Raw genomic sequence first — 12199 nt, 5'->3', positions numbered from 1 at the left:
AGAGTCTGTGTGGATTATCCAGGCAGCAAAGATGAAACCAGGCTCAGTCTCAAAATGTGTTTGCCAATTGTGTTAACAATTTGGATTTTGATGTCACTGTGCATTTGGTGACTTTCAAAATAGGACATTATTAATGCAACAAATGTTCCCCCAATTTTGGTGAAATGAAATGTAATTCTTTTCCCTCTATTCAGGACTGACACATGCAGCCTTGTGGAGACAGGCTAATATCCCTTAGCAATCCCAGTAGAAATGTTCTGACTGATACAGTAGGTCATTAACGGACCGGTCCACAGGGCCTAGATCTAGCGCAAAGAGCATTATTATGGCTTATGGCAGGTCCTGGAAAATAGCCCCATTGATAATTCAACCCATTGTGCTCTGCCTTTGTCATTTTTTATTCATTTCAGCAGTTTAATCTGCTGGTGTTTTTTGTGTCACATTGTGAAATGAATAATTAATATATAATAACCCTCTGATTCACTTATTAATTTAAAAACACAAACAATACCTTGTATCTGTGCTGCATGCTACTGGGGAGTGGATTTGGCTGGTGAAAATTCCAGGTAATGAAAGAAACTAAGCAGCCGTCTCCCCAAAATGATTTTATGTACACAAAGGTGAAGTGCATTGTTCATTCTCTGAGTTGTGAAAGGCTATCCAAGGAACTATTGTTTGTCAAAAACAAGTATGGCCTCATTGTTTCTCATTTCCCAACCTATTCGTCATTGAAGCTCTCCAAAATGACAATACAACATATTGGTTTCCTTATCCTAATCCATGCGTTTCCCAGGCACTTTCTTTCCACATGCCAACATTTCAAAACATCTATAAGTAACTTTGTTGAGCTTCACAATAAATATGAGATATTTTGGATGATTTGGACATGATGCGTGAAAAAGACTAATATCGGTCTCATGATTTGAATGGGATTTGTGCTACAAATGCTAAAACATTAGCATGCGGAAACAGTGCCAGGGAAACTCAAATAAAGCATGGATTGCTGTCATACCTTGTCCACAGACTGCTTATAGGGTAAGGAAACCAATGTGTCATTTTGTAATTTGGGTGAACTATCCCATAAATGACTAAATAATCCTATAAAAGAGAAAAACAGACTGATTTCATGTACATTCCTGCCAGAATCCATTTCTATGTAGCATACTGCCAGGACTCCTCCAGAACATTTCAATCAGCAAACTATGGTAATCTTCTTTCCCTCTCTAAACAGCTATTTGTTCCCAATATGGACAATAGGTCTAACAAACATGAAGGTTTTTCATTTGATTGGTCACAGGGATAAAAGCCCGTTAGCTCCTCAGCTCCACCAAACATCACGCCAGTCTCATCCACACAGAGTAATGGATAACCCAGGCATATTCTCCTGGAGATGTCTGTCACAGACTGTGTGTCAAGCTTCAAAAAAAACATTAGAGTCTGCCATTCACCATATACGGTAGTTGATCCTGCATCATTTAAATATATGCCATCTGACAGTGCAATTAAAGTGGTGCCACCTAATTGTCAGTGTATGACAGAGGGTAGCAGTTAAGATATGTACTCTGTCAATCTCTCATATGCTACTAGTGTAGATTTGACTTACATTATGACTAGACAGTTCTCCTTTAATGAATTGAAAAGTCCAACCACACTGTACTGTTTAGAATGTCTATGATGACAACATTCCAAATACATAGAAATGTCCCCAAAAGTAATGGATTGCCAAGCTGGCAGTGACACTGTTTTTCTTTGGACCCTTGAGAAATTAATTATACTTAAATATCCAACACATTAGTTTTAGTATCAAAGCTTTTCAAAAACGATTACTCAATTAAAGTATACTGGTCACATCCCCCAAACCGTCCCTGACATTTAAATAAGCTAAAACTGGAAGTATTGCAGTAAATCCTATTAAGTACTGTATAATGTTAATCCATGAAATCAATAAGCAGCTATTAAAAGTTCAAAAATTCACTGTCCAGAAAAAAAGATACACAAATAACAGGATTACTGATGCTGAAATATACCCTGCTTTACTTGATTTATTCACAGAGGAACTTTGAACCAGATTAAGCCCAAAATGTGCCTGGCAACTATAATGCTTCATTTTCTATATAACACGTTCTACTGCATAAGAAGAGAACATTAGAAAGCTTCACAGTTTAATGCTTCAAGTATAATACCTTTAACATGGTTCCCAAAATATAGACTCTCGAAATATGAAACGATAAGACCTCAAACAATTGTGGTTATAGTTCTGCGGTTCAAAGACTTACAATGTATTTCTGGTGGCAGTGACCTACAGATACACTCTGTGCTCAAATACGGTACCAGAGCAGCTCTGTAGTTTGGTCAGATAGGTTTTTAAGACTGTGGAAAATAACTTTAGGGCTTTATATCGATCAGAGAGGAGACCATTGATAACGTGTCCGGGTTGCTGTTTCACAACATATGCATGCTCTAGAGATGGTGTATCAATTTGGTATATCACCCTAGTTTGGTATAGCTGATGCTGTCTATGTGGCGACTGTGCTGTGCATCTCTAGAGACAGGAGAATGCCCATAGCCAACATTGAAGTGATAATTCACTTTTACAGCCATTTTAGCTCCTACATTACTAGACTGCAAAGATTGCCATGTCTGTTTTTAGGTCCAACGCACCAAGACAATTACAAAAGTAAGCCATGCATATCAGTCATGCATTGGCTTGAAATGAAACCCAGCAATCACATTCCTGACAATGTTACCAATATAACCTTGTTTGGGAAATTGGACACAGTGGCAGATACTTATTGCTCATCAGTAGTAACTCATTATAAACCAGTGTCACCTTTCATTTGCAAAATTATCCATTTTCCATTTTCTTCTCTCTGGATATGGGGGGGAAAAAACAAAGCGCTGAAAAAAGGAAAAACTACAGATGCAATGATCTTTCTGTCTTTGAGTTAAGCCAAGAATGTATTGCTTGTATAGTTTTTTCAACTGTATTTTTTTTTTTTTTACTTTAGAGGCCAAATAACCTGAAAAGACCTACTTTGTATTTTTTGTATTTACTGAAAGTTGATTGCGGTCTTGCTGGCCAATGCTCTGCATACATGTTCCCTACGAGTAAAAAAAAAAATGGTTACTACTCTCATTTTCAGTGTACAACACTAAATCAGTGCAGCTAATTGCTACACAGTATTCAGACAAAATCAAAGGTTTCAAAAACCTCTCGTGGTGATTTTTGTCAGATCAGAATGCTGGCTTGCACTGTTGGATTTGGGCTATAATTTTATGTTAAAGGGGAAAGAAGGTATCAATGCTGATTCTCTGGTGTTTAATAAAGAATAACGATGTTTCATAAAAAAATTAAGGAAACACCAACATAAAGTGTCTTAATGGAGGGTTGGGCCACCACGATCCAGAACAGCTTCAATGCACCTTGGCATAGATTCTACAAGTGTATGGAACTCTATTGGAGGGACGTGCCACCTTTCTTCCACCCAAAAAATCCATCCGTTTGTGTTTTGTTGTTGGCGGTAGAAAAAACGTTCCAAGGCTCCAGAATCTTCAATTGAGATAAGATCTAGTGAATGAGACAGCCATGGCATATAGTTTACATAATTTTCATTTTCATCAAACCATTCAGTGACCACTCATTCCCTGTGGATGGGGGCATTGTCATCCTATGTGGTAGCCAAAATAATGTCCTGCCCATCATTTTTATACATGACCTCTAGCATGATGGGATGTTAATTGCTTAATTAACTCACAAACAACAACTGCGTGGAAGCACCTGCTTTCTATATATACTATATATTCAAAAGTAGGTGGACACCCCTTCGAATGATTGGATTTAGCTAATTCAGCCACACCCGTTGCTGACAGGTGTATAAAATCGAGCACATAGCCATACAATCTCGATAGACACACATTGGCAGTAGAATGGCCTTACTCAAGAGCTCAGTGACTTTCAACGTGGCACCGTCATAGGATGCCACCTTTCCACCAAGTCTGTTCTTCTTGTGAAGTGGAAACGTCTAGGAGCAACAACGGCTCAGCCGCGAAGTGATAGGCTACACAAGCTCACAGGCCCGGAGAGTGCTGACAATTGTATGTCCTCGGTTGCAACACTCACTACCGAGTTCCATACTGCCTCTGGAAGCAATGTCAAGACAAGAAATGTTCGTTGGGAGCTTCATGAAATGGATTTCCATGGCCGAGCAGCTGCACACAAGCCTAAGATCACAATGCTCAATGCCAAGCTGGAGTAGTGTAAAGCTCGCCGCGATTGGACTCTGGAGTGATGAATCACGCTTCACCATCTGGCAGTCCGACAGACAAATTTTGGTTTGACGGATGCCAGGAGAACGCTTCCTGCCCAAATGCATTGTGTCAACTGTAAAGTTTGGTGGAGGAGGAGGAATAATGGTCTGGGGTTTTTTCATGGTTCGGGCCAGGCCCCTTAGTTCTAGTGAAGGGAAAATCTTAATGCTACAGCATACAATTACATTCTAGATGATTCTGTGCTTCCAACTTTGTGGCAACAGTAAGGGGAAGGACTTTTCTTGTTTCAGCATGACAATGCCCCATGCACAAAGCGAGGTCCATACAGATATAGTTTGTCGAGATCGGTGTGGAAGAACTTAACTGGCCTTCACTGAGCCCTTACCTCAATCTCACCGAACACCTTTGGGATGAATTGGAACGCCGACTGCAAGGCAGGCCTAATTGCCCAACATCAGTGTCCGACCTCACTAATGCTCTTGTGGCTGAATGGAAGCAAGTCCACACAGCAATGTTCCAACATCTAGTGGAAAGCCTTCCCAGAAGAGGGGAGGCTGTTATAGCAGAAAATGGGAGACTAACTCCATGTTAATGCCCATGATTTTGGAATGAGATGTTCGACGAGCAAGGGGTCCACATACTTTTGGTCATGTAGTGTACTTTGTATCCCTCATTTACTCAACTCCATTATGTTGGCAGATACCGTCAAATAGGCAATTAAAAGCCCAAATGCATTCAAAAACTATGGTTTGGAACCCAAATTATTTTCTGATATACACACATAAAACAAATAAGCTGGTGCCACAAAGTGACTAAATATTTTCAGTAAAAAGGCTATGCTTTTCCGTTGAATAACTATCCATGGCGTCCTATGATGGACATTGAGTTTGACTTTTAAACCAAACCAAGTAGTTCTAATCACGTGTACAGTATACTATGGTCTCTTTCTCTCCTACAGTCCTCCATGTTTCCTCTCTAGTGAGGGTGCTCCCTAGACTTAACTGGGGCACCCAACCTTCACATCATTGGCCAGGGAAGACATCCCTTAAGCTCGTGGTCCACCCAGAGCAGTCAATGGAGACATAAGGATATCCTAATTAGGATTAATACCTTTTTCCAAGGAAGCATAAGGCAAAAATATCAGCTCCCACGGGGCGTGAACCAAATATGACAGGCCCAAAGACTTCTTGCCCCTCAGGTTTGACCCAAAAGTATCACATCGTTAGAATGTGGTTGTTTGCAGCATCTGTGGAGAGCCGTGTCCACCGGATACTTAGGCAGAAGGGTACATGTTTAGCGTGTTGTTAAATGCAATGTTTAATCTAAACGCTTGTTTTGCTGATATTCCCCAAAGCATCCAGAGGTCCACAGAACAGGCTAAAGGTTGGCCTCTCAAGTCCATCACAGTGTGTCTCCTTCCAACTGGCCTGATTCCAGTGTTGGAGTCCATGGGAGGACCTGGTGGGACTGTGCCACATGGTCATATGGCAACCAAGCAACTGGCAGGGAAATAGGCCTGAGAATCAACAGTAAAGAACAAACAGGTGTAGATGCCTGTCTTTTTAATTGTGTAATTTGGCCCGGCTCTTAACACACTAGTTCCAGGGCTCATTTGCACAGCTGGACCACTCTGGAGGACATCAACACCAGTGTGGAGGTCAGCCAGCCAGGACCTTCTGCTCCCTCCAGACCTGCTATTGCCATAATTGTTTTCTTCACTGTCACTCCCTTCTATCTCCACCATTTTGTTCTTCACTGTCACTCCCCTTCTATCTCCACCATCTTGTTCTTCACTGTCACTCCCAGCCATCAGACGAGGCAACCGTCCAAGAACTACAAGTGTTATAAAAAGCAGGAAAATTCACAAAACTCACTGTATTTTTTGGCCATAAACAATGACAGGTCAGGTACGGTAGTACGGACAATTAGAAGAATTATGGACTGACAAATAGTGACCTATCTAGCCTAGCTTCACAGCTTCCATTTAAAACCCAGGTAACTATTCCCCTGTAAGCTGTCCTTGCCTGTGGGTGAGCTGCCACTATCGAAGAGACATTTCAGTTCAGGACGCACAAACAACCCTGGCGGGCGGTGTGCAGTCTGCCACTGGGGGATGTTTTTTAACCAATTGGAGGAAGAGCACCTGATCAGGATCCGACAGATAAACCCCTCCCGGCTCTCCCAATTGGGCGCTGATGGAGACAGCTTTAGAACAGAGCCGATCTGTCATAAACACAGTTGTGTGTTAATTGTGATTCCGTCACACCAAAGTTAATTACAAGCACCCGGGTTGAGACAGGGGGGTCCACTCCCCTTTCCTATCGCTGTGTCACCTTTCATTTAATTTCACCAAACATTTAAATAGGAGCCGCACTTGTTGTCTTTGCAGCTCTGGATCACTGTCATCCCTCTGAACTAGCACAACAAACGCACTGCTCCCGGTTCTACATAGGCCCAGTTGTTGTATCGCATCACCACAAACGCAATTATTGTCCGTAATTACCAGGATCTTGGGGAGCTTGAGTGAAAGTCAAATTACAAAAACAACAAAACACGGATTAAATTGCTCAGACCACTTGACGAGAGGAAAGGGGGGTCATTAAATTGTCATTCAGATTCAAATGTCTATAGTATTCCAACACCGGCCGTTTGGCTTGGGCACTTTGCCTTTTTTCCCCCGTTGTTTGCTGAAGGTCTTTGCGGTCAGACTCAACAAATGGCTCTCGGCCCGCTTTATCCACAGGTCATGAGAAAAACACAGTCTGTGGGGCAGACACGCTGCCTACAAGCATCTCCTGAGCTTCCTCGATTGAACACGCTGCAATTAACGCATCACTCTAAGTAAGCAGGTGTCGTTTTCGTACCACAGTGGAGTAATTTTGAGACCAGGGAGTTGACTTGGAGTCCAACTTACACTATATAAGCAAATAAAAGAAAGCCCCCAAAAAAAACATGTTTGGCGATGCTTGCATTAAATTGGTGACATAACTGGATAATTGAGGATAAAAGTTTCATTATGGACATTTCAAATAGCGATTTGGTTTCTCAAGAAATGTGCAAAGTAGAATTGTATCAACAGAAATGTTTGCCTTTTCTCAAACTGCTGCTTTTTCACAACTTATTTTTAATGATACAGCTTCAAGAGAGGAGAGATAAAAATAAAAAAAAGAGTATATTTTCAAAAGGCTTGGAGTGAAATACACTGATAATTAGAACGGTATGCTTTAATTGCATGAATATAAAATAAAAAAGCTCAAACCCCCTAGAGGGCCTTTTATTCTGTTGGAATTTCTGCACCAATTCTAAAATAGGGGAAAGGCCTTTAAGATGCAACTCAAGTTCACTTGCATCCTTTTAAAGATCTTACAGGAGCATTCAAGGTAACAACTGTACTTTTCATGCACAGATGGAAGAAGGATACCTTACAAAAAGTGCTCGCCATCTATTACATGTCTCGTTGTGAGTTTTACAATCTTAACTAACTCTGTGGTGTTGGGTGGGGATGGAACTCTTCACTGCCTTTCTGGCAGTGCCAAGCTGTAGGGATACAGAGGTCAAGGTTCAAGGGACCAAATCTAAGGTGAAAAACCATCGCCGTAGTGCTGCTGCATTGTCATTTGCTTTCACTAAACCAAGGTGTAGGCCTAATGTTTCAATCACTTTGTCAACGTTTGACGTCTCAACTTGTTTCAGAGGTCTTTGTCTGAGCGGGCGTACTGCGAATCGGCGGGCTGATTTGTTATCATTTGATAAATGCATGACATCCCCTGTAAACGCAGATTAGAAAATGCAGAGCATGTATCAACGAGAACCCAGCTGTACTCTCAAGCACAACAGAGCACAATTGACCAGTGTACTGACATTAAGTTCACATGAAGCTCAGAGTAGCCTGATGGGTTTACGAAGAACGATTTTCTAAACGTCACGTTATGGTTGAATTAGCGTTCTGCGTGCCTAGTTTGCCATCAGTGTTGCTAACAGCGCTAATCGCTAAGTCGGCATATGGTAGGAAGTAAACACATGACTGAACAGACCAAAACCCATACTCTATAACCACCACCCATGTTGATGTCTGTGTTAGGTAAACACACCTGTCACTTTAGTCAGCCACTTCTACACAGTGAAAGCAGAACATTAGCCATCTCCTCCTCAGCCTGGGTTCTTACCATTTTACTTTCTGCAGAGAGGTAGTTACTGCCGTAAGAGCCTTTAATGTGAGAGACCCATGCATGCATTCCCAGGAGGACAGAATAATCGGATTCATATTCAGCCGGCAGAGTCATTATCGCATGTTAAACACCAAAGGAGGAACCCCCTAGGAATTCAACATACACTGCATATAGATTATGTATGATACAAAGTACACATATGGTATATATACACAGGGCCTGCAATGTAAACGGCCATGGCGTAGCGACACTTTTCTCTCTCTCAGTGTGTGTGGATCCAGGGGCGACGGAGACAGCAAGCAGCAGCAGCAGTAGCAGCAGAGGCCTGCCTGACCCACTTTGCTAAGCCGCACCGCAGCAGAGGAAGAGTTAGCAGTGTGCTGCTAACACACAGACTAGCGCGCAGGCACACACACACACACACACAGGCACACACACCACCCTGTGTGAAGGTGTCAGGCAGGATGACAGATGCAGTGCCAGCCCGACAGCATGGTCCTGCAGGGGCCTGATGGGCCTTCCGTGCTAGTAGTGTCACAACCCCCTCTCATCGTCACTGAGCTAATCACTCAGCCTGTCTGTCTGTCCACTACACCCTAGCCCCGAGCTAGCTTCGCTCTGCTCATCACATTAGCCATGCAGGGGACAGGGACAGGGGCGCCATTTCATTTGCATTTTCTTCTGTCTCTTTTTTTTATAGTTGTTTGGAGCTAAAGAGCTTTGTCCACCAAATAAGAATTACGATAATTAATGACACAACATGTTTCTCATTTGAAATCTAATCTAAAAGAGGTGGACACAAATTATTTGTCCTAATTGAAAAGCTAAAAGCAACAAAGCAGCGCTTTACAACCCTAATGTGATTCTGGAATGGTTGGGGAATGAAGTGAAGGGTCTTGGTGTGGGATCTATGGTTGCTATGAAGATTTGTTAGGAAGCCACACAGCAGCATAGACTCTGGTTCCCTCTGTGTCGTTGCATTGCATAAAAGTCCGTTCTTAATACTATTTCATATGTAAGCCTAATCCTTGCTTATTTTTTGCATGACAGCGAATTCTTATGAAAAGCTGTCTCGATGAGAGAAGGGAGTCAGGAACATATGCATATTACCTCAGATGCATGTGTACGGTTCCTTGATTCCTAAGGCTGGGAGATGAGACGATAAAGTTGTTAGCGAGGACTTTGATTGTGGCGCTTCTTAGTTTACCCGGTTAAAAAATGTGTTAATTAATGTCCAAAAAAGCTGTATATCTTGGACTCCTGACAGAGGCAATTAATGTGAAGGGAAAGGGAGAGGGAGGGGAAAAAAAACATTATTGTAAACAGACAGAGATAAACAAAAAATCAAATTAATCTGGTTTCCTTCCACAATGTTGCAGAGTGTTTTAATCATCCCCAAATCTCCAGGCGGAGTGAAAAGCTCCACAGGGAAAACAAAGGGGCAACATTTCTCCATTTCCTTGAGGGGCTGGGACCCTGGCCCCCCACTGTCCCCTACACCTCCAGGAGCCCATTGAGGCCCCAGTAAATATCCACCTCACAAAGGGCTTGTTCTCAGTGGGGATAAGAGAACTCTACAGGCTAATTATCTTAGACCTAGCCAGGCGGATTTGTAGAGGCCTGCCAGGCATGCTCTCATTGGTCATATCTGGTAGGCTAGTCTGGGATTAGTGAGGTGGAGAGAGGGAGGCATACTTGCCCCTGTGGCGAGGCAGCCCCTACCAGGCTAGCCCGACCAGCAGGCCTTTATCTGGGTGTGAATGGAGATGGCCTGCCACGATGACCGACCGCAGAAAGGGCCAGGGCCGTCACCTATTATCCCTGTCTTTTGTTGAGAGATGGTGACTATGGAGGAGCGTGAGGGGGATTTTAAGTATTCTGAGACAGGGCTAGGGCCTGTGGAGGCCAGAGTGGAATGTGATCGGAATCCAGCGGTGTGTTTGATGCTTTCGTTCATGTGACCTCTTTTCTCCCTGCCTCACCGTGCTCCGTGTCTCTGAATCAGTGGTAGGATGGATGAAAGCAGTAGGTCTGGCCCAGGCCCCTCTGGACAGAGCCCCAGCCCCTCTCCCCTGGTTCCACGGTCCACTGAGCCTCACTGGGCCTCACTAGGGTAATGAGCAGGGATCTCCGGCTAGCAGGTTAATGTGCTTTTATTGCCATGGTGGAGGTAATAGAGTTGTGATGACTACACCTGCCACAGCCAGAAGGAGAGGGGAGAGAGCGAAGCCACCGTGACAACTCCCAGAGGTCTAGAGCTGTCTATATGGGCAAAAGTGCAGCTGACAGATAAAGCATCTGACAATGACATATTGCTGTGGGACAACAATAAAAAATGACTAGAATTTTAAAACGTAATCTGTCTCTCTTCTTCACTGTTTTGCCCTCTTGTTTCGGCTTGCTCTTGAAATTTTGCATAACAGAGAGAGGGTAAGAGAGAAAATTACACCCCAACACTTCTCTCTCTACCCCCAATTCAACCCACACGCATCCAAAAACACTATACAGCATTAATAATTCTGCTTCGAAAAAAACAATAGAAGCTTGGCCGTCTTTGCTGGATTTACAGTGTTTCCTGCCTTGCTCTCCCGTTCTGAAGAATTCCTATTCATTATTGATTACTGGAGGGTTTGCTGACGTAATGGACAAGTGTTTTGTTCACTGACCTCTCACCTGATTGCTTATTATTTCTATGGTGATAAAATCATTTTCAGAAAAGAGCCACTCCATTGTACAGAGTCATCTCAGCTGGAAAGCAATGGTGTAACATCCTTAATACTGTCAGTACAATCACAAGGCTATGGTTGTGGTTAAAGTTAACGACCACATTTTGTCTCACTCCAAATTCTTCACCATACTGATCAAGAAAATCCCATATTACAGGGGCCTCCGTGAATAAGAAGTGACTTGTCAGATTAAGTTTTACATTTCATTTCACCCCACTGGAAAATCACTTTGTAACAAATCACTCAACAATTGTGCAAGGGGTTTAACTTGAGAAGGCCTCAAAGCAATGTGAGGTTTTAGGGGAAAAGTTTATTTTGCCAAAATGTAATCAGTTTGGACTTGATTTAATCCCGGATTCACAGGGTGAATAGTAATATGCACTCACATAATGATAGCGTCTCCTGCAGAGTCCAACAGCCTTCTACATTCCTCGTCCGTGAGTCGTAGACTGTTTGCACGGCAAGGCTTTTCATTCCCCTTCACATCACTTTGACGGCAGTGTAAAATGCATGGAATATCTAAGCACAATTGTTCATTCCTCAACAGTGTCGGCTCAGCCCCAACACTGATCCAACTTATATCCCTCCATTTCGGTTAAAACAACAGATCATAGCTACTAGATCTGATAGGAAGATTTCTGGCTAAGCTTTTTTAAAATTATTATTCATATCCAACATTTTACTTTCCTACAGTTGCTGTCTGGCTTTGTGTTTGTGTACTTGCATGTGTAGCTATATCATTTACATTTGACTTGTCGCTACCTTTACGCTTGCAGTGTGCGCTGGCACGTCTTCCAGCGGCAGATTGCGATGTTTCATTTGCCTGTGTGCAATTTTGAACCTAGGAATCAAACTTATATTCTGGATCCCCTCCACCGTGTTTCAGTCATGTCCTGGCTACACAAAGGCCTCGGAACTGAATAGCACCATTGGACATATTTGTGGTCGCACTGAAAAACTGCCTATTTATCTGTGTTTCTCCTGAAATCCAGCACTCCTCTGTGCTCACCACTCCTCTGAAAGTGGGATTATGTC

The sequence above is a fragment of the Salvelinus alpinus genome, chromosome 8 (genome assembly GCF_045679555.1).
Source record: "Salvelinus alpinus chromosome 8, SLU_Salpinus.1, whole genome shotgun sequence".
Lineage (NCBI taxonomy): Eukaryota > Metazoa > Chordata > Actinopteri > Salmoniformes > Salmonidae > Salvelinus > Salvelinus alpinus.
Note: the sequence above shows the minus strand (reverse complement) of the source record.